This window comes from Ictidomys tridecemlineatus, chromosome 9 (assembly GCF_052094955.1).
Source record: "Ictidomys tridecemlineatus isolate mIctTri1 chromosome 9, mIctTri1.hap1, whole genome shotgun sequence".
In the NCBI taxonomy this organism is placed as follows: domain Eukaryota; kingdom Metazoa; phylum Chordata; class Mammalia; order Rodentia; family Sciuridae; genus Ictidomys; species Ictidomys tridecemlineatus.
Window position 1 is genome coordinate 20,015,086 of NC_135485.1, and position 20,903 is coordinate 20,035,988.

The window sequence follows — 20,903 nt, forward strand, 5'->3', positions numbered from 1 at the left end:
TCACCCCTCCTCCACTCAGGCTGGTGAAGTGGGCGGCCTAGGCCAGCTACTCTGTGGTTGAGCTGGGTTTGCATTCTGCTGCCGTTTGGGTTTGATCCAAGACAACCCTGGTTTCAAGAGTTTTGAGGATAGGTTCAGGACTTTCCTGTCAGCAGGGACTGAGAATTAGCACCACACAGACTCTGAGAATTTTCTTCTTCTTCTTCTTCTTTTTTTTTTTTTTTAAGGCTTCACAGCTCAGCCACCAGCTTCCTGAACTCTGGGGAGCCTTTTTCTGCTTTACAACTTGGCTGCCAACTTTTTTGGATCACTGGAGTGCTCTTTGCTTTCTCTCGGGCCTTCTGGTTTATGCACTAGAAAAATCTCTCTTTTCCCTGCTCCTCTAGCCCCTGTCTTATTGGACAGCTGCAGTGCCCTTGGTAAAGTCCTGGAACAGAGCCTGCAGCCTTCCTTGTACCCATGAGGGATTTCTCTCACGTCTCCTGCTCTGCTCTGGGCCTTTGCTGTGCTACCTTCATGTACTCAGAGACAGCCCTTTAGGAAGCTTTAGCAAACGGGTACAGACTCACGCCATTGCAGCCTCAAGATTTTAATCCGTTACACGAGCTCATGTAGAGCTGTCTTAGTCTGTTTTCTCTTGCTATAAGGAAAGAACACAGTCCGTTATTTATAAAGAATACCTCATGGTTCTGGAGGCTAAGTCAGTGAGCATGGTGCCAGCATCTGGTGACAACCTTCTTACATATGATAACATGGTAGAGAGATGACGAAGCCAAGCAAGGGTGCTAGAGAATTTACTTTTTATAAGAAAACCACTCCCAAGGTAACTCATTCACCCATGAATCCATAAATGGATTAAGCTATTTGAGAGCAGATCCCTTAAGACCGGATCACCTCCCATTGTTCTCACCTCTTAACACAGCTGACTGCACTGGGATCCAGGTTCAGCACACAAATTCCAGAAGATAAACCCAAACCACAGCAAGGACCCTTAAAAGTTCATGGCAAGGTTTCTCCTTGTCTCCGTCAATCGCCAGCCCTTCCCTGTCCTGGCTCCACCAGTGACGAAGGCTGCTCTGTTATCCTCTCTCTGATGAAAGGCTTGCAATTTCATAAAATTTTATTCATTTAGAATTTTTGGTGTTTTTCTTCCTTGTTACCTCTCAGACTTTTTTTAAAAAAATGATTTTGTAGCTTCCCTGGCCTGTCCTTGTTTGGTGTGGGCATGAAATTCTCTTGCAATTTTCTTCACCCTAAGGAGAGCAGTAGTCCCGCCAATGAGTTTTATGGACAGGCATTGCTAATGGGATCACAGGGGTATCCTCAAGCTTCCTGGCCTGCCGGGTTCACACAGTCCTGCACTACTAAGTTAAATTAGTTGGAATTCCCTCCATGGAGGGCGGGAGACCCAGGTGGCCCCCTAAGGTCCTGGCCATGTCTTGGGGGGGCTTATCTTTCTTCCTCAGTAGCTTCTTGCCTTGGTTCATGTTTTTGCTGAATTCTCTTTATCACTTGCATCTCACTTCTTCCCTGACTCACATTAACCCCACGTGGAGGAAGGCAGGAGGTTTCTCTAGGAGAGAAAGAACTGAAAGGATCCAGGAACTAAGATTAAAACAAACAAACAAACAAACAAACAAAAAAACCGGAAATATAAGGTTAGGGATGGGTCAGCTCTCAGTGGGCGCAGGGAACAGGACCGAGTGGGAACAGTCTGAAAAATGAGCGTGAGTTTATATGTTCTTTGTCTTTCCTTTAAAAAGAAACAGATTTCGATTTTTACTGCTGTCCCGGTCTATTCTGGGCATTATGATCTTATTATTGAAAAATTTAAATAAAGATGTGCTTGAGCTGAGTGTGATCCCTTTCGGGGGTAAGAATCCAGGTGTAATCGATGGAAAGGAAGGTGTGATCCAGAGCCAACACCCACCAGCTCGCCCCCACCTGCTGGAGGGTGAGTGGACCCACTCGGGGAGAAGAGCTGGTTGGCAAAACAGCGGGGCTCAGTCTCTCCCGTCCCTTAATTTCCATCTTGGCAACTCTCTTCTGAGTCTACTCCCCAACTTCCGCCATCCATCTGGTTCTTGTAACAAAAAAAAAAAAAAAAAAAACTTAAAAAGAGGATTTTGTGAGAGAATAACTCCTTTAAAGTAATTCAGGGATAAAAAAAAAGCTGCTTTCATCCCAGGGCATAACTGTACTGTCATTTAGATTCAAACTCACTGCAGTTTTGAAAACATTAAATGTGACTAGAAGGTAAGATTCAATCTTGAGTAAATTTCACAAGGGCATCTTCATGGGAAAAATAAAAGGACCCAACTACAATGATGCAATAAAACAAGACAGAGAAAAAGGAGACAACAAAGTTTTTTTCAAGGACAATGGTTGTCTGCAGTTCCTTTAATGGCCTTTAAGATGAGGACGGGAGAAAAGACTTGTGTGTGGTGAGTGGCTTTATTTCATTGCAGTGCCACGACCAGCTTTGAGTTTGTTCACTCTGCACGCACTGAGGTAGGTGACTGCTCTTGGAGTTCTTTTCCTAACAGAAGGGGCAGCTTTGACACCCAGCTAGGACTCCAGGGCTTCTCATAGCTGCATGAGGGCACGCACATGCATGCCCTTTGTGGCTCTTTGCAGCTCTTTGCAGAGGATGGCTTGCTATCTGCAAGCTGGCCTCCAGCTTCCAGCAAATAACACAACCCCTCCAGCACGTTGCAGCCCCTGTATTCAGACATTTATCATAGCATTGGACACTTGGTGTTTTAGCATCTGCCTCCCTGCTTTGTGTCTCCTATTCATTCTGCGCAATTCACACAAAGGGAGTCTATTGTTTGTCTAGCATCCCCAGAGTCTAACACTGTACTTGGCAGGCAGCAGGTACACAACAAATATTTGCTCAATGAATCAGTGAAAGAACAAATGCATGCATGAAAGAATATGTAGATACATGTAGATGCATATATCACATTGAATGTAATTTCGGGCCCACAATACTGCACCACACCAAATACGATCGAACTCAAAACAGGATTTTGATTTCTGACATTTTATGTTTGAATTTAAGAATTCCTGAAAACATCAATTGTGTTAGGTAGAATTTTTTTTTTTTTTTTGGTAGCAACAGAGAGCCAACTATAGGAGCTTAAACCAATTAAGGATTAATTTTCTCTTACAAGATAAAATCCAAAGAAAGGGAACTCCCCCCGCCCGTCCCCACAGGCAAAGCCGCTTTGCAAAGTTACCAGGTACTGAGATTCTTTCTGTCTGGTGTAATCCATCCTTGGTGTGTGGTCTCCATCAGCAAGGTTATCAGAGTTAGCTATATTACAGTTATGATCAGGCCCATGATATCAATAATATTATCCAGAGTCATGCTATCCCAGTCATAATATCCAGAGGTCTTTCAGAGTTATAGTATAACATTAGAGTTATGATATTAGAGTTACATCCATACTGTGTGGTTTATTACAATGCCAGAATTGTTGGTAGTTTGTGATTTCCATTGTCAAGGTTATCAGACTGCTAGTACTTCTGCATCCACTGCTAGTCCACAATTCATCCTGTCAAATTCTAATACTCCTCAGTTATAACTAGAGGAGTTTGCCTGGATAGAGCACAGCCTGGGCCATGGCTCCTTGCAATCCCTCTGGGCCTCAGAGATTCGATGAAATCAAGAACAGACCCTCAATCAGACACAGCTGGTCTTTTCAGGGTTATCAGTGTCAACTTCCATACTTGGGCTGGGAAGTTTTATCACCTAGCATCTTTACCTTGAGGTAGTCACAAAAAATTCTGTGATATAACATATGTTCCAGAAAACCCTGGAGGGTGTATATTGAAGCTGGGGCCTGATGACTGCTCCCCTTCCCTAATCCCTTACCAGCTTCTCCTGGAAGCACTTTCTGGATACATTATTTGCACATGAATACTTGCATTGGGATTTGCTTCAGGAGAACCGGACCTAAGATAGATAATACCTATTTAAGAAAAGTTGAGGCAGAGTTCAAGTTTAAGAAGAGATTGAAGTGGGATTTTGGGGTCAGCCTGGCTAGTGGATTCTCCTAAATTTACCAGTCAGATGTCTACCTCATTTGAAACCCTTCTCATCCATCTGAATTGCCTGGGCTTGGGTGTAGACGGAGCTCTATACTGACAGAGCTCCCATGTCATGGAAGGAAATGTGGAATGGAAAACAAATATTTCTCCTTTCATGTTCTAATAGAACTTCATTTCCCCACCAGGCATCCATGACCACATATCTCATGGGATCCTGATCCTACCCCTAGTCCTAGTCCCCAGTGGAGAACCAGTGTTGTCTAAGCCAATTATTTGGTTCTATTTTAGCTTGGTTCTACTTTAGCTTGGTCCACAGAGATGAAGGCTGTGGAGGTCAATCCTTACTCCCTCCATAGTTACTGAGGGGACTGAATCTTTCTTCTGACCTGGATATATATTTCTTTTGGTGCATATGAATTTTTGCATTTCCATGTTATTATTATAATGTTGTTAGCTCATGTAAAACTTCATAAAATTAATACCCCTAGACTAATTTTACATGAACAGTTCTCAAACCAGATTACTGCCTTCCATGTTGGTGGCTGGGCCTGTGATTTTCTGAACTAAATTCAGGTGTGATAACCTTTCCCGAACTTCAAAATACACTAAAATAAAGTGAGAACTACTTCTGTACACCTGGTTTTTTAACTGTTGGAATTTCAGTTCCAGAAAAACAGAATTGCATAGATTGTGAGTCACTTCTGCTGGGGATAATTAGAAAGAGAGGAAATGGGGAGTTGGGAATAGAAGGGGAGGTAAAGCAGATGGCAGAGGAAAGCTAGAGATGTTTGCAGTGAATCCTTGGGGAGACAAAGGAAGATAAAGCACAGTAAACTCAGAGGGGTATTCAGGTGACATCTGTGAGGAGGAGTTGAGAAATCTCAAGCTGAGATGTGAGAAAGAGGATTTGACAGGCATGTGGTCCAGGGAGTGGGCAGGAAGCATCTTCTGAGTCATGCAATCAAGGAGGCATTGATCATTTGAATGGGAAGCCAGGGAAAGGAAGAAATAAAAGGAGTTTACAAGCATTGCATGGAAATTTCAAGAAACTCTCAAAGTTTCAAGCAAGAATGGTAAATGGGAATTAATACTATTATATCCATCATTACTAATTTAAGAATATTAAAACGTGCCTCTATTTTCACGAATGCAAGATCTATTTTTAAAAACTTGCATCAGTTCATTCTGATTTCATTTTTTCAAATGCAATTTTTTTATATTATCTTAAAATCTCAAAATCTTTGGCAACAAGATCTTCTAAACTTTAATTCTGAGTTTAAAAAATAGGATGATATTATATTTATGTCCCCAAAATTTCATCTTGTGAGAGTTCATAAAATTCAGATTGATACATTTATCATTTAAAAGTACAAACTTCTGTGTAGAAAAAAACTGTATCACATATAACCATAGTAAAAAAAAGTCAATAGACCAGCAGAGAATATTTGTAATACATATGAATAGCACAGGTTAATATCTTGCATCTACAAAATGCTTTTTTTTTTTGCATTGCCAAGGAAATGACAAGCTTAACATAAAATGGGGCAAAAGGCACGAATGAGCAACTCACAGTAAACAAGCAAACATGAAAAGCTCCTTGGCTTTTCCCGTAATCAGGAGCATGCAAACGAAAAGACTGAAACGACTGTGTTGGAAAGCAGATTGAGAAAAGTTTAGAGTTATGCTGTGGACTGAATGTTTGTGACCTCCTCCAGTTCTCAAGTTGAAGACTAACTCCCCCAGGTGAATTCTCTGAGAAGTAATTAAGTCAGGAGGGTGGAACCTCCCTGAGTGGGATTAGTGCTTTATAAGAGGACGAAGAGACCAGCACTCTCCCTCCACCATGGGAGCAGAGAAGTCAGCTCTCTGCCACAGGAAGAGGGCCCTCCTCAGAACCCAACGTGCTGCCACCCTGGTCTTGGACTTCTAGTTCTCCAGAACAGTGAGTAATCAAATTGTTGTCTATAAACTACATATTCCATGGGACTTTGATATAGCAGCCCATACTGACGAAGTTGGCAACCACTGGTGAGGATGAGGGGAAATGGAACATTTTGTACATTGCTGGTGGGATTATGAACTGCTATATACTGATGGAAAGTATTTATCAAATATGAGCATATCCTGTTACACGGAGATCTCTCTCCTAGTACTTTGTGCCTCAGTAGTAGAAGTAAACAGTAACTAGAGATGTGTATGAGAAGATGTTTGTTGAAACGTTTTTGCAGTGGAAGAAACTTAGAAGTATCCAGAATGGTCATCAATTAGGAAGCAGATGAACTATGGGACATTCATGTTACGGCATCTCGGAGTTATTAAACACATCCCAGTGTTGTTGAGCATACTTACAGATTGTCCCTAGAATGCTCTTTACCCATTCATGTGACTCACTCCTCACTTCTTTCACATCTTTACTTACATATTACCCCGTTGGAGCGGCCTTTCGTGACCACCTTATCTAAAATCGCCATCTGCATTACTTTGTCTCTGACCTTTGCTTTATTTTCCTACATAATACTTACAGGTGGCTGGCGTTATGTTATGGATTTGAGTTTTTTAGTTGGTGGTTGGTCTCTCTCACTAGAATAAGGGCTCCAAGAAGATGATGATATTGATTTTGCCTGCTGCTTTATCCTCAGTAGTTAGTACCGGGCACACAGTAGGCTCCATAATTTTTTTACTAAGAATAATCACTAATATTGGTCTAGAAAAACAGTTTTCTTCCTTTTCCTTCCACCCATGTGTCTCCTGAGAAGTCTCCTCAATAAACTTCCTGCAGGCTAATCTCCAGCTCAGAGTTGTTTTCCTAGGAACCTGTCCTGAGATAGATTACACATACATATATTGAGAACCCATCGTTTTTAAAGTATAAAAATGCAATAGTGTATTTTTTTTCAGCATCGAGTTGCTAATCTGAAGGAACATCTCGGCTCCAGAGCTCCCTGTGAGGTTGGCTGAGACCTTGGTGGAGGCTGTATTGCAACTTCCCTCTCTGCCTAACTCTGCTTCCTTCCTTTTCACAGTTGTTGGCTTCTCTGGGTGAACATTTCCCTTTATTTCACACTGATTCCATTTACTTTCCTAGGAGGAAACCAGTAGGCAAATGCTGTATTCCATTATCAGCTCTCTGGCCTTTACCTATGAATACCAATCACAGGTACTATCAGCCCTGTTGCCTCATTCCAACTTAATCTTTGCAAAAGTTCTCTTGCTTGCATGGAATTCGGGTCAGCAACTATGGGTAAAATTGAGCCACATCGGAAATAGTTTTATAAAGAGGTTGATTTTTTTTTTTTTTTCCCCTAGCCCTCATTTTCCTCTGCTTTCTCCATGCTACAGGAGTTCTAGATCAAATTAGAAACTGCTGGGGGTAGAGAAAACAAAATAACAAAAATGTGGAGGAAGATTTGGGAGTGAGGAAGGACATCAAAAGAAGGCAAAGGTCACAGGTAGCTTAGGTGGACAAGAGTGAGTGGTCATCTATTCTTAAACGGCTCTATTTTATTTCCCTAGTAACCAACAAACCAGATGAGGACATGTTTTCTCTGCATTGTCCAGCACACCAGGCTCAGCTCTGAACAGGCTATCAGCTGTGAAGGCCTGGTGGAGGAATGTGAGTAATTATCTTCAAGATTTCCAAGCTCTATGGTATTTTCTTGGCCATGTTATTTTTTTAAAATTTTTCTCCCTCTGCCTTTTTTGATTAAGTTATCCCAAGAAGAGCTGAGAGAGAGATTCTGCCAGTACTTGATAGTAAGCAACTATCCAGCTAAGACAATGAGTCAGAAAGGTTGAAGGATGCAAAGTTTTTTGACTAGATCAGCTTGGCCTCCACCAGCACGTGTGCTGAATGCTACAGTCATGCTGTTGTCTTAAAAACGGCATCGGCACCGTATTTACACTCATAGGGAGAATGCTGCTTCAGCACATTGTTAATTAGGACACTACCCGAGGCTAGTGCAGATTAATCTCCTCAAATATGCTTACCGTATAGAGTAATCATGATTAATTAGCACATAAGATTGGTCCAAAATGAGAGGACTGAAGGAGAATCTTGCATTTTCTGTCTCCTGTTGGATAAGCAGCTGAAAAGCTTCCAGCTGAGGCAACCTTTAGCTTCGCGTCTCCTAGCTCATTCTAATAGGTACTTTGGTGTTGGGTGATCAAGAGATGATGAATAGACAGCCAGTAATAACCCTTTCAATTACCCTTGTAAAGCTGCTGCTCAGAGCCCTCAAGGGTATTGGATCAAGACGCAGGCAGGCTAATGGGCAAGATGCCTACAGAGAGAGCTTGGCGCCCCAGAGCTTGAGGAACTTAAATTTGCTCAGGTGTCTGATGACCTCTTGGTAGCTGACAATTCTCCTTTAATTCTGAGAGCACTTGCCTAAAGGTGACCCGCGGTGTGTTTCCTGAGGAATCAGTGAAATTGTTGTTAGTACCAGGCTGACTGTATTTCACATTTAAGTATTGCTGTAATCCGCTGCAAGGTCTTGGGCACTGGTCGGTTGTAATAGGACATACTCTAGAACTAACCGTGAGGGCTTATGCCTTCTCAGGTTTTGTTTTGCTGTGTTTTCTCTGGATCATATGTTCAGCTCAGCATGTCCTTCCATAGCCAAATGTTGCAGTTCTTGTGTGTGTTGTGCCTGGTAAAGGGTAACTACAAACAAGACTTATCCCAGCTGTTGGTCCCTCCAAGGATGACTTTGGAGTGGGGGATGTATTGTCCCCATAGTTTCTACCACTCTCCCAAAGTTCTGGCTTGGCACAGCTTTGCTCCCATGGCTCTGGGCAGAGGTGGTTTGGCCTACTGAAAACCTCCTTTTGAAACTGAGGAGACAGCCCCGAAAATCTCAGAATATCCCTTGGGGTCCTTCCTCCCTTGTCTTGAACAATAGTGCATGTTCAGAAGCTGAATAGCTTGATGATCCTGAAGTACAACGTCTAAGAAATCTGACAACTTTTCTTTATTCTTTCCTGTATTTGTATTTGTGGCTTTCAGGTCAAATGGATGGTTTTCTTGGTAGGCTGTTTGATTAAATCCAAGGTTGATGCCCACACTAGTCACCTTATCAAGAGATGCTTGGCCATGTCCTTGTTCTATTCTAAACATATTTTTTAATGTTTTTTTAAAGTGAATAGGCTGTTTTTTTTTCTTCTCAAATATTTAAGCTCTAGTTCCTTTTTGCTTAATAATTCCATGTTCAAGTCATGTCTCTTGTCTTGCATTTTAAGCAGTCAAGAGGAACCAAGCTGCTCCTTCAACAGTTTGCTTAGAAACTTCCTCAACTAAAATCCAATTTCCTTGCTCCCAGAAAACACTAGAGCCTGAGCACAATTCAGCTCAAGTTATTGTTACTTTATTACAAGATTGCCTTTTTTCTGTTGTCTTGTAATGTCTCTTATTTCTGCCTAAGACCTTACCAGAGTGACCTTTACTGTTCTTATTCTGTTCATGATTATTTATGCCCTTGGAGGACAGAAGCTTTTTCTATGCTTCTCTCTCCTTTGTAGTCCTTACCAAAATCACCTTTAAAGGTCTGTTTATGGGAATCATGACTTCTAGCATGTACCTCAAAACTCTTTGGGTCTCCACGCATTACACAGTCATCAAACTTCTTTCACACGTTTAGGTATTTGTTGTAGCAGTACTTGGCTTTTGTACCCATTTTTTTTTCTTAGTTCAGGTGACTGTAACAAAATAGAAGTTTGGTGGCTTAAACAACAAGAATTTATTTTTCCCAGTTCTGGAGGCTGAGAAGTCCAGGATCAAGATATTGCTAGATTTAACATCGGCTGATGGCTCAATTCCTGGTTCATAGATACAATCTTCTTATCATATGTGCACATGGTGGAGAAAGGAAGATAGTTTTCTTAGGATTCTTATAAAGACCCTAATCCCATCATGAAAACTCTAATCTCATGACTTCATCCAAATCTAGTTACCTTCTGAAGAAAGGTTTCAATATATGAATTTTTGGGGAAAGACAAGCATTCAGTCTATTACATCACCAAAGTAAACATACTTTTGGAATAAGATCAGGGAGTTTGAAAGGCAAGGAGCTTCATGCAATTCCAAATAAATATATAAAATAAAAATAAAACTAGTGTGCTTTCTATAAAAATAGAACACCAAAGTAAGTCCCCAGCTTTTCTTTCCAATTGGACCATTACCCACTGAATGAAACTTGAAGCCCCCTGCTGGGCCCAGCTTGCCACCCCCCCGCCCCCCAATGGGAATGAGAATCATCTCTAAACAGCCTCAGTAAAAAGCAGGCTGTAAAATGGTCTTTAACTTAGATCTGAGCTAAGTGCTGCAAGGAAACAGAGGTGTGTGTGTGGGGGGTAGTTTGGACTTTAGTAATAGATAATATTCAAGAGAGGTTATCCATTGATCTGAAGCAGAGTTTCCTTCTGGAACAAGCAAAGAGATATAGAACAGAGAACTATATTTTGCTGACTCAATAGCGGAGCAACCCAGAAACTCACAGAAGTTAACTGAAACTAAGCCTCCAGGAACCTGAGCTGCAGTCTCATGTTCGAGCACCCACGGAAGCCAGCAGCGGCTGGGCGAAGTTAAACCAGGGCTGAAGAACTTAAGCCTGCGATCCAGGCTGCAGACTCATTACCTGGGAACTAAAGCCTGCAAACTAAGCTGTCCAGGCTTGGGCTGGAGCCCTGGCTTGTGACGGAGAGCTAATAGACTCTCCCTATGCCTCTGTCAAGAAGGGTCTTCCCTCAGTGAGAACGGGAGATTATGGCCCTGGGAGGCTAGCGAGCTTCTCTGAGGGCAGGAAGTAAGTCAATGCTCATGTTGGTAACACAATCACATAATTCTGCTGACTTTTACAGGTGTCTCAGATATTATCCTGAGAGCCACAGAGATATCCCAGGTGTAGTACTGTGTGTGTGTGTGTGTGTGTGTGTGTGTGTGTGTGTGTTAGGACCAACTCCAGTGGCCTCATTTCAATCTGATCACCTCTTTAAAGACTTTATTTCTAACCCTGTTACACTCTGAGGTATTGGGGGTTAGGATTTCAACATGTGAATTTTGGGATTGGGGACATAATTATTTCAACTTTTAACAATATTTATCTACTATTAAAATCTAGGTTCCTCCTTAGGCTGTGTGGCATGAAGGAAGAAACTTGTTAGGCTGATATACTGCATGGGTGCCTATTGTTTTTCCTGTTCTGAAATCTTACCTCTTCTCATCCAAGTAAATGTCCTTCAGGCATGGCCAATCACAGTCAGAATTACTGATTCACAGTTGGGCATGTGGCCTCAGGCAGATGTCCCAGCTCAGTCCCACATTTATGTTGGAACTCTTTGGAGAAAACTTTCTCTTTCTTAAATTGGTAAAACATAAAATAGTATCTTTTGGTGAAGATTGTTTTGCCAGTGTGATGAGAAGCAGTGGAGAAATTAAACCAAAGGAGAAGAAGATAGACACAAAAGTAGAAATAATTACCTTGATGTGTACCTTAAGGCCCTGGATAGAGCTAAAACCTTGGAGTCTAGCTCTTCTTGATTTTTTTGTGATACAGAAGCCAATAAACACCTTTTTAAATTTTGGGGGTATTGGTGGTTCTTGCCAAGGGGTTGAGCCAGAATGAGGTAGGTTACTTGCAGCCAAGAGTCCAAATACATGGGCTCTGCCCAACTTGAACTTTGGATGTAGCCCCATCTTATTTTTTTTTTTTTTAGCAAATTAAGTTAATTTCATCCGAGTGGATAGACCACTTGAGTCTAACTCCATGTCTTTTATATTGCATGACTGACCACCTTAAGTTCATGTGGCTAGGTTGCAATTGAAACAAACATTACTTTGCAATTTTCAACCACTCAAGTTTAAATCCATCCTAACTGACATCGACTCAGGCATCTAGAATGATGATTAAGAAAAGGGAAATAGTCATACATTGGATTAATTCCCATTTGAATCCATTTATTTACTAAATAGAGATATTTTCAATTCATCATGGCTACCAATTAAAAGTAATGATTCCCTCACTCCTGTGGACTGAGTACTTTTGGACCCTTTTAAAATTTTTAAAATGACCATAACCTTGGGGGGGGTAAATTCCAGATTCCATTGTCTGACATTTAAGTTACAATCGTTTCCTAACCCGTTTCTCTAACTTTTATTAAAATTTTCCACCAATTTAATGCTATATTAGAATGAAATTATTTCCCACTTGTAAGAAATGGTGCTTTTTATTATATCTTTAGTATTTTATAATATTTTCAGCTTCTTTATCTCTCCCTTCATCTTTCTGTTCTTATGTAAGTTTTAAGACAAATGAAATATCATCTCCCTAAAACTGTCCTAAAATTCTCTTTAGAAGTTATTTTCCAACATTATTTATCTGTATGTGTTTGTTTCTGACTTGATATTATGCATTGTGGTCCAAATTTCCTTACAGACCTGGAAGAGGAAGATTCTGTGTGGTACAGGGAGTCAGACTTCAGCATCAACTGGGGCTCTGCTTGCAACAGTTATATGACCTTATACCTCAGTTTCCTCATCTTAATCTTGGTGATTATCATTTTTATCTCATAGGATAAGTGTGTGCATTTGACAGATTCATCTAAATTATCAGCCACATAAAAAGCCTTCAGAAAACAACATTCTCCATCCTTTGTTTTAACTATGATACTCAGCACCATGCTTTAGAAATGACTTATATTCAACAGATATTTGTTGAATGACTAAAGGGTTTTCTTTGAACATAATTTTCTGAAGGTTTTTCAAGTAGCATGGACTCACAGACTCACTGCTTTGTGCTTCCCTGAATAATGACTTTCCTGCCTGAAGGCGGACTAGACTAGGTCACATCGGGGTTACACTTTAATTTTGTGAAATCAAAAATAAGTTACCAAACGATATTAATGTCCAGCGCAGTATATGATACATACGGTGTGCTTTAATAAACATTTAGTAACTGAATAAAAAAACAGATCACTGAGTATAAAATCTAAAACACTTGATATGGTATGCAGGCTAGTAGAATCATTAAAAATATTTTAAGTTCATAAAAACCTATTTTGATACCACAGTATTAGAGTGTAGATCTGAATTTCCCCTCAAAGGTCACGTGTTGGAGGCTTAGTTCCCAGTCTAGCACTGTACAGAGATGGCACTCTTGGGAAGTGGTTGAATCATGATGAGCCCTCCAGTGGATGAATCCATTGGTGAGTTACCAGCTAATGGCATCATTGGAAGGCGGTATGCACTGTGGGCGTTGAGGGCTAGTTGGAGGAAGTCGATCACTGGGAGTGTTCCCTGGCCCCCCCTTTTTTTTTCTCTTCCTGATTGCCATGAACTAAGTAACTTTCTTCTGCCATGCCCGTCCACCATGATGTTCTGCCTCACCTCAAGCCCAAAGCAATGGAGCCAGATGACCATAGTGGAATGAAACTCTGAAACCCTGAGCCCAAATAATTTTTGCCTTCTCTAAGCAGTTTTTCATTTTGTCCCCATGATGAAAATCTGACTAGCCCACGTAGCACCTGCTCATGATATGATGTCACAAACCATGTCAACTTCTATGGGAGGTGTGCAGCTTGCTAGGTCCACCTCCATTCCTTGTGGGATCCCTCTCCAAGCCTCAGCAGTAGATGTCTTGCAGAGTGACAGAGTGATGGGGGTGTGTATGTGGCAGTACTGGGAGGATAGCAGTGCGAGTTCAAGGACAGGAAATAGGGTTCTGCTTGGTAAGATCTGTTTCTGCTACTGTTTGACTTTTCCACGTTTCTGTTTCAGTATCTCACCTGTGCCTGTTCAACATTGGAGGTTATTTTTAGCCCTTTCCCCATCCTGCACCATCCTATTTCTAGAGATACCATCTTATTCTCACTCACTTAGAATGTAGTGTACGGCCCAGTAGCTCACGCCCATATGGCACTTTCTTTTTTACGTATTACTTTTCCATGTATGCTCTTATTTAGTTTTGATGCCAATGATGTCTCTGGGCATCTTTTATCGGTCCCATTTTTCAGATGAAGAACCAAATATACGAAAGCTAAAGGTGACTTGCTGGAAGTCTCGGATCAGTAGAGAGAAGGTGGTATTTGGGGTTATATAATTTGTTCAGAGTTAATTGCAATGCTTTTTTTGTAAATTGCTTTATTACATTATGGGCTATGGGACTGGTGTTAATCTTTCTCTCTTCCTTCTTGCTCTGGCTCACTGTCCTAACCAGAATGGGTTATTGTGTTTAATAGGCTGCTTGTAATTGTTTGTCTTTATTAGAGCACCTTTCAGCTTCTCTCTCAGAACTTCCAAGTTACCTGGAGGATTGCTCAGGTGGCCCAGATTTTCCCCTTAGATTACCTTCATTCCCTCTCTATAGTTGTTGGTTCATCTTCTTAATTAACTGCCATGCCATCCAAGTGGCCTTCCCAGCCATGATCCTCAAAGTCCTATTAAAGTTCACAGGAAGAACTGGCTTCATTTTGTTTGAAGACAGCAAACAGTAGGCAGAAAGGACACAACTGTGCACCCTCTGTGGTTCAGGCTAGGTCTGAGATGGTCAAACAGAACCATCAGATTCTGTGGAACAGGCTGCCTGTGTGATTGGCTCTCATCCTGGGAGACGTGGCGTTTGAGATAAACCTGGAAGGAGGCGGGTGGTGGCTAAGCAGGTGGAAGGAGAGAATGGGAAAAGTGCTAAACAAGGAGCTGAGGACAGCGAGGTACTTGATAGTTGCATTCGCTATGTACAGTTACAGCATCAGAGTGTTCGAGTTTTCCAGAGAAACGGAACCAATAGAGAGAGATACACAAGAGGAGATTTACTGTGGGAGTTGGCTCACATGATTGTGGACACCTAGGACTCCCACCTTCTGCCATCTGTGAGCTAGAGTCAGGGAAGTTGGTGGTATATTCAGTTTGAATCCGAGGGCCTGAGAACCAGGAGGAGTTGCTCCTGTGAGTCCCAGAGTCCAGAGGCAAGAACCAGGAGTGCCTGTGTCCCAGGGCAGGAGAAGATGGATGTCCCAGCTCAAGAAGAGACAGATTGTCATTCCTCCACCTTTTTGTGCAATCCAGTCCACAAGCACATGGATGATGCCTGCTCTCATGGATGAGGGCAGATCTTTACACCATCTACCAATTCAAATGCTAATCTCTTCTGGACACTTCTTCCAAGACACACCTCTAAGTGATGTTTTATTAACTTTCTGGGTGTCCCTTAACAGAGTCAAGGTGACACATTAATCAGGCACCACACTAGGTTTTGTGTTTAATTCCCGTATTTGGTAGTGTAAGACTAAGCTTTTGCAACAGACACCCAACTGTCCGATGGATTAATAAACAGATGTTCATTTCTTATGAAGCAGTGTTGGTGTGAACAGTCCAGGCTGTAGGGTGGAGACTTTTCAAGATGCTCATCTGCCATGCCCTGGGATGTTGCCATTTTGGACTTGACTGATGTTGGATTAATGTCACAGCCAGGTTCCAGCCATGAGCAAGAGAGTAAGAGCAGAGGAGGCACATCCCAAGCCCTAAAACCAGGCCTACAGGGACAAGAAGAGGCTGAGAGGTGGAGTCTAGCTAAGCAGCCTGTGCTCACCATCAAGCACATCCAATTCAGTTTGTAGGATTGAGAGGATGAGTTTGGGCAACCTACAATCCCTCATATTCCCAGTTTCTCCACTCCTGTTGGATTTTGTTAAGTGTGACAGTGGGGTCATAGGAAGCAGGGAGGAGAGAGTGGTGGGTCAGAGACAGGAAGGTTCTGAAGCAGAATAGACAGCAGTGGTGTGAGCCTTCCATGATGTCCCCTTTGACTACACTGGACAAGGTTAATCTTGGTCCATTTTCTGTTTCTATGATAGAATGCCTGAGACTGTGTAATTTATATAGAAAAGAGGTTTAACTCAGTATTCCAGAGGCCCTAGAGCATGGCTCCCATAGCAGCTTTCAGTAAGTGATTCATGGTGGAAGGCTGAAGCAGGAACATGCAGAAGAGAGAGGAGAGGTGCCAGGCTCACTTTATAACAACCTACACCTTCGATAACGATAACTACCTCTTCGGATGGGAACTATATTAATCCCTTTGTAAGGGTGGAGACCTCACGACCTAATTATCACTAAAAGGTCCCACCACCTTTCAATACCACCACATTGGGAATTTAATTTTAATAGGAGTTTGGGGACAAACTATATCCAAACCGTAGCAGTGTTTTACTTCTAAAATCAAATGATGGGGACCTTTTCTAATTTGCAGGTAGCAATTAAGTTAGCAGTTAGATTGGAATGTTTACAACTTAACTTGTCCTCTCATCATTTTTAATTAAAATGTTGGCACCTGTTAGTGCTTAAATGTGGCAAAATGGGAAGCGATGAGAAAGTAAATGAACCCACATGGAGGAGGATATTGATGCAAAATCTTTCCCAGAAGCACAGCATCCTCTTCAGTCCACAATTTATGATTTTTTTCCCAGGGAGCTTTATGGTTCTGGTTGTGATTTTTACTGTGCACACATATCGTAGAGAAACCATTCCCTCTCATGTCTTAAAGACATTGTTTTGCATTTGGAGCTGGACCCTCATGATGCTCTGGTGCCCCTTCACCCGAGGGTGACTGGGAACTGTGGGTTTAGACAACAGGGATGGCCTGCGGTTTCCTTCCTTAGCATCATCCCATGCTCTGTCTGTCTCTGAAGGCAGGTGATGCGGCATGCCAGGTGAAGGGCCTCCTTTACAAAGATCCATGCTTAGAAACACGGCTAGCTAGAATCTGTTGACATGCAGAAGACGGGGCACATGCACACACACACACACATGCACACACACACACCCACCCCTGCAATTTCTAGAACACTACCCACAGTGTGGCTGCACGGTGAACCTGGGTACCAAATGTTTGGCTCCTACCTTCTTCCCTGAAGCACATGCCTGTTTGTGGCAGTTTGGAAGTTTGTACTTAAGAATCTTAATTTTTTTTTTTTCCCCCAAAGACCAAGTCTCTTTTGAGCTGTCGTCTTCAGAGGCAGTCTGGTGGGAATGGAGCCCTGTTAAAATGAGAAAGAGACCCTCTCTTTTGGTGCCTGTGAGGTCAGGAGAAGGGCGCTTTACCACTCTGCCTTATGAGGTTTCCCCTCAGGGTCCCATCGGCCTCATCAAAATCTGCCTCTGACTCACAGATACCAGCCCCCTGGGAGTTGTTCTCAGAATCCAGAATCCATAACCGCGCCTGTCAATCACTCCAGGCCTCCTCGGCTGCGGGGGGGGGGGGGGGGGGGGGGGGGGGCTGCCTCTCGCTGGGGACGTCTGGAGAGGCCGGGAGCTCTCTTTTCACAGCAGCCCACTTGGTTCTCAGTGAAGTTTGCTAATTCTCACGATTAATTGCCTCATTAATGAAGGAGATTCACACCGTATATATGCTTTTAGCCAGGTTGTCAGATACTTTTGAAAGGGTTGAACGTCAATAAAACTTTCAGTGCTTCCATTAGCTTAGTTAAGCAAGCATTTAACACGGCCCACTTGGGCCATCGCTGCTCTGGGAAGAAGACACGGGGAGGTGATCTGCTAATTTCAATACTTCATACAAGACCCTAACTTTGATCTCAGAGTACAGAGGTTGTAATGTGAGGCTGGGGGCAGGGGGGCAGGCAATAGAAAAGTGAAATGTGTGAAATGAAGCGTGCTGTCCAGCTTACTAAACAGTTGGTCCGAGGTTGGAAGCTGTCTTGCTAGATTCCACTCACATCTTTGATTATTTTGCAGTGTCCTTTCTGCCTCAGGACATTTGTATTGCCTTTTCTTTCTTCTCCCGTGTTTTTCTGCTGGTCCTTGACTGGCTCCCTCTTGCATTTCTTTTGGTTCTTGATTGCATGTCACAGTGGTTTCTCTCTGCTGTCTCTCCCCCATTTTCTTCAATTCCTGACATGGTAGTATATGCTTATTTGTTTATTGTTAGTCTTGCATCAGGAGCAGAGGCTCTTAAAGAGAAGGAACATATTTGTCTTATTCATTGCTCTATCCCACAGCCAAATCTTTTTTTTTTTTGTCATATTGTAAGTGCTCAATAAATATGTGACAGTCGAAGAAATGAAATAGTAAGTATAGCTATGGTAAAAGGAATGATAATAAAAACTTCCCTAATACTGTCATCCAGAAGTCAACATTCACCTTAGCAGTGCATGGTATATTCCAGATATTGTTCTACAGGTATTTATCAACTGGCACATAACTATTGGTGGTATTTAATTCATAAAATAAAATATAAATATTACATAGTTGTATAAAAGACTACTATTTGAAATTCAAAATTTAAGAAAGTTTTAGCTTTAATTTCATTTTGAATTAAGCAGAAGAAATAAAAACAAAGAAAATGTGCAATTTTAAATGAATTTCTTTAACTGTAAAAGAAATTATTTCCATAAAGATCCCGCTGAAGATATTATACAAAACATTAAGAAATTGAAGACACAATCATTTTTTTAAAACCTCTACTTGGAGTTGGAATTACTGCCATGAAAGATTAGTATTCTCACATTTCTTCTCATCTTTCTCTCCACTGCCCAGTTCTTATTGGTTGTCTCTCATGATGTTCAGGGTTCACCTTCAGTGTGATATGTAATTCATACAACTGTCAAGAATGTATATTTGAATGGAGTCACTAGTCACTATTTACCTTTTCTTTTTTTAAGACTTTTAAAAATAAAGTTTATTTTTTGTCAAAAGTGGGACAAAACAAAATGTTACAAAGCATTTATTTTTATTGATCCTGAGATCTGAGCATATTTATACACTGTGGGAATCTCAGTAGGGAAAAATAGAACATCTGAAGTTCATTGGCAAAAAAGTCAAGGTAGTTTTCTCAGGTCATGCATTATATTTATTCATTCATTTATGCACTTTAGTCTGAATTCCTCCTGTATGCTGTGCAGCTTGATTGTTACACTCCTTTTTACGTGGATCAATTCAGAAATGGATACTTCCCAATTTCTCTGCCAAGGTTATTGCCTGCTTGCTTCATTCTGTTGATATCATTAGATCTGTATTAGAACTTCCAAGTCTCACTAATCATCAAAGGATGATCAGGCTGAATTTTGCATCTAGCAATTGTATAGTCCTGATCTTACTTAATGTTCATGCTATCTATACTTTATCTTAGACTGATTTTTTTGATAAATTGAGTTAACTTTTAAACAAATAGTTTTGATAAACCAAAGTTAGATCAGAACTTCTATTGCTGGTTTGACTCCAGAAATGCTCTTCATAGACCGATAAGATACCTCCATTGATTTTTTTTCCCAATTTTTAGCTCTATATGCATTTCTTTTAATAACATTTATTAGAACTTAAATCCTTTATAGTTAGAGAATGAATTTTTTTCTGATCAGTGTAGAGCTTACTATAAGACCCTCCCTTCATCACATTGTCACATATATGCTTACTTGAGAAACCAAATATCAGCCAAGTAGGTAAAACTACGATCGTCTAGGATTAGGTTTCTAAACTAAGGCAGAAGCCAGAGAACTATTTACCTTTTCTAATGTGCTCCTCCATTCCTTAGATTACCTTTCGATTAAATCCTGATTTGTTGTTTTTGTCTGTTCTGGCTGCTATAACAAAATAGACTGGGTGGCTTAAACCAACACCACTTCTTTCTCACAGTTCTGGAGTCTGGAAGTTCAAGATCAAGGTGCCAGTGCATTCAGTGTCAAGTGATAGCTACTTCCTGGTTCATAGGCAGCATCTCCTAGCTGTGACCTGGCAGAGGGAGCTCTCCTAAGCCTTTTGTAAGGGCACTAATCCCATTTCTGAGGGTTCTACCCATGTGATCTGATCACCTCCCCAGACTCCACCTTCAAATAGTCTCCTCCTGGGGAGTAGGTTTCAACATGTGAATTTTAGGGGGACACAGCCATTCAGTCTATGGCAACTGGATTTCTTTTTTTTTTTAATTTATTTTTTTATTAGTTACACATGACAGTACAATGATCTTGACACTTCATACATTTGATTCAAATGGGGTATAATTTCTCATTTTTCTGATTGTACAGGTTGCAGAATCACATTGGTCATACAGTCACCTAAATATATGGGCAACTGGACTTCATTGGCAAGTGGGTTTTTTCCAGCAAGCCCATAGGGTGGCACTGTAGCATTGCTATTAAGAGCAGCGGTTGGAGTCACACTTGGGGCTAACATCTCAGCTCCCCCATTTCTTAGCCAAATTACCCTGGGCTAGTTACAAGTTACTTTCTCACTATCTTAGTTTCTTTATTTGAAAAATGAGGATAATAATAGAACCTACTCCATGGGGTCCTGTATGGATTAAATGAGATAATTGAAGCTGTTCAAACAGTGCTTGGCAAACAAACAAGTCCACTCCACCAACTCCCCTTAAGAGACATCTCATTCCTTTTAACATTACCCCAAATCTCTCTCATGCTGCTTAACTGCAGAGACCTCATGCTTGAATCACATAAATATTGTTGTTTTCTTATCTAGTTCCCTCCAAAGGGGACTTGGGAATCCAAACACAATGGTCTCTGATATTTCTAGGTATGAAAATCGCAGGAGGCTAAGGCAGTGTGTGGTCACCACCAACCTCAGGAGCCATGGGAGGCTGAGCTGGTGCTGGGAACTACTTTGGAGTCATTCTTAGAAGCAGCCAGCTCAGAAGTTCTCTAACCAGGAGAGCAGCCACAGCCGGCATCTGACATGTTTATTTCTGCAGTTGGATGTGATTTGCCTTGGTACTGATATCCCTCCTGCCAAGGTACATGCTGTTTCCTCAGATGTTGGTCACATTTTGATAATCATTTAACCTTTATTTATTTTGCAACACCCCATGGAGCAGATAATCATCTCTGGCTGCCTG

At 41.5% G+C, this 20,903-nt stretch overlaps 1 long non-coding RNA gene across 2 annotated transcripts in view; it reads left to right on the top strand.

Annotated features, from left to right (window-relative positions):
- The first annotated feature begins 5,872 nt into the window (after positions 1–5,872).
- The window catches only part of LOC144366496 (uncharacterized), a 126,363-nt gene continuing 111,332 nt past the window's right edge, over positions 5,873–20,903 (top strand). For both annotated transcript variants that reach the window (XR_013425559.1, XR_013425558.1), the window contains exons 1-2: positions 5,873–5,998; positions 7,570–7,669. This is a non-coding gene — a long non-coding RNA (uncharacterized LOC144366496). The remainder of the gene's footprint in view (positions 5,999–7,569; positions 7,670–20,903) is intronic.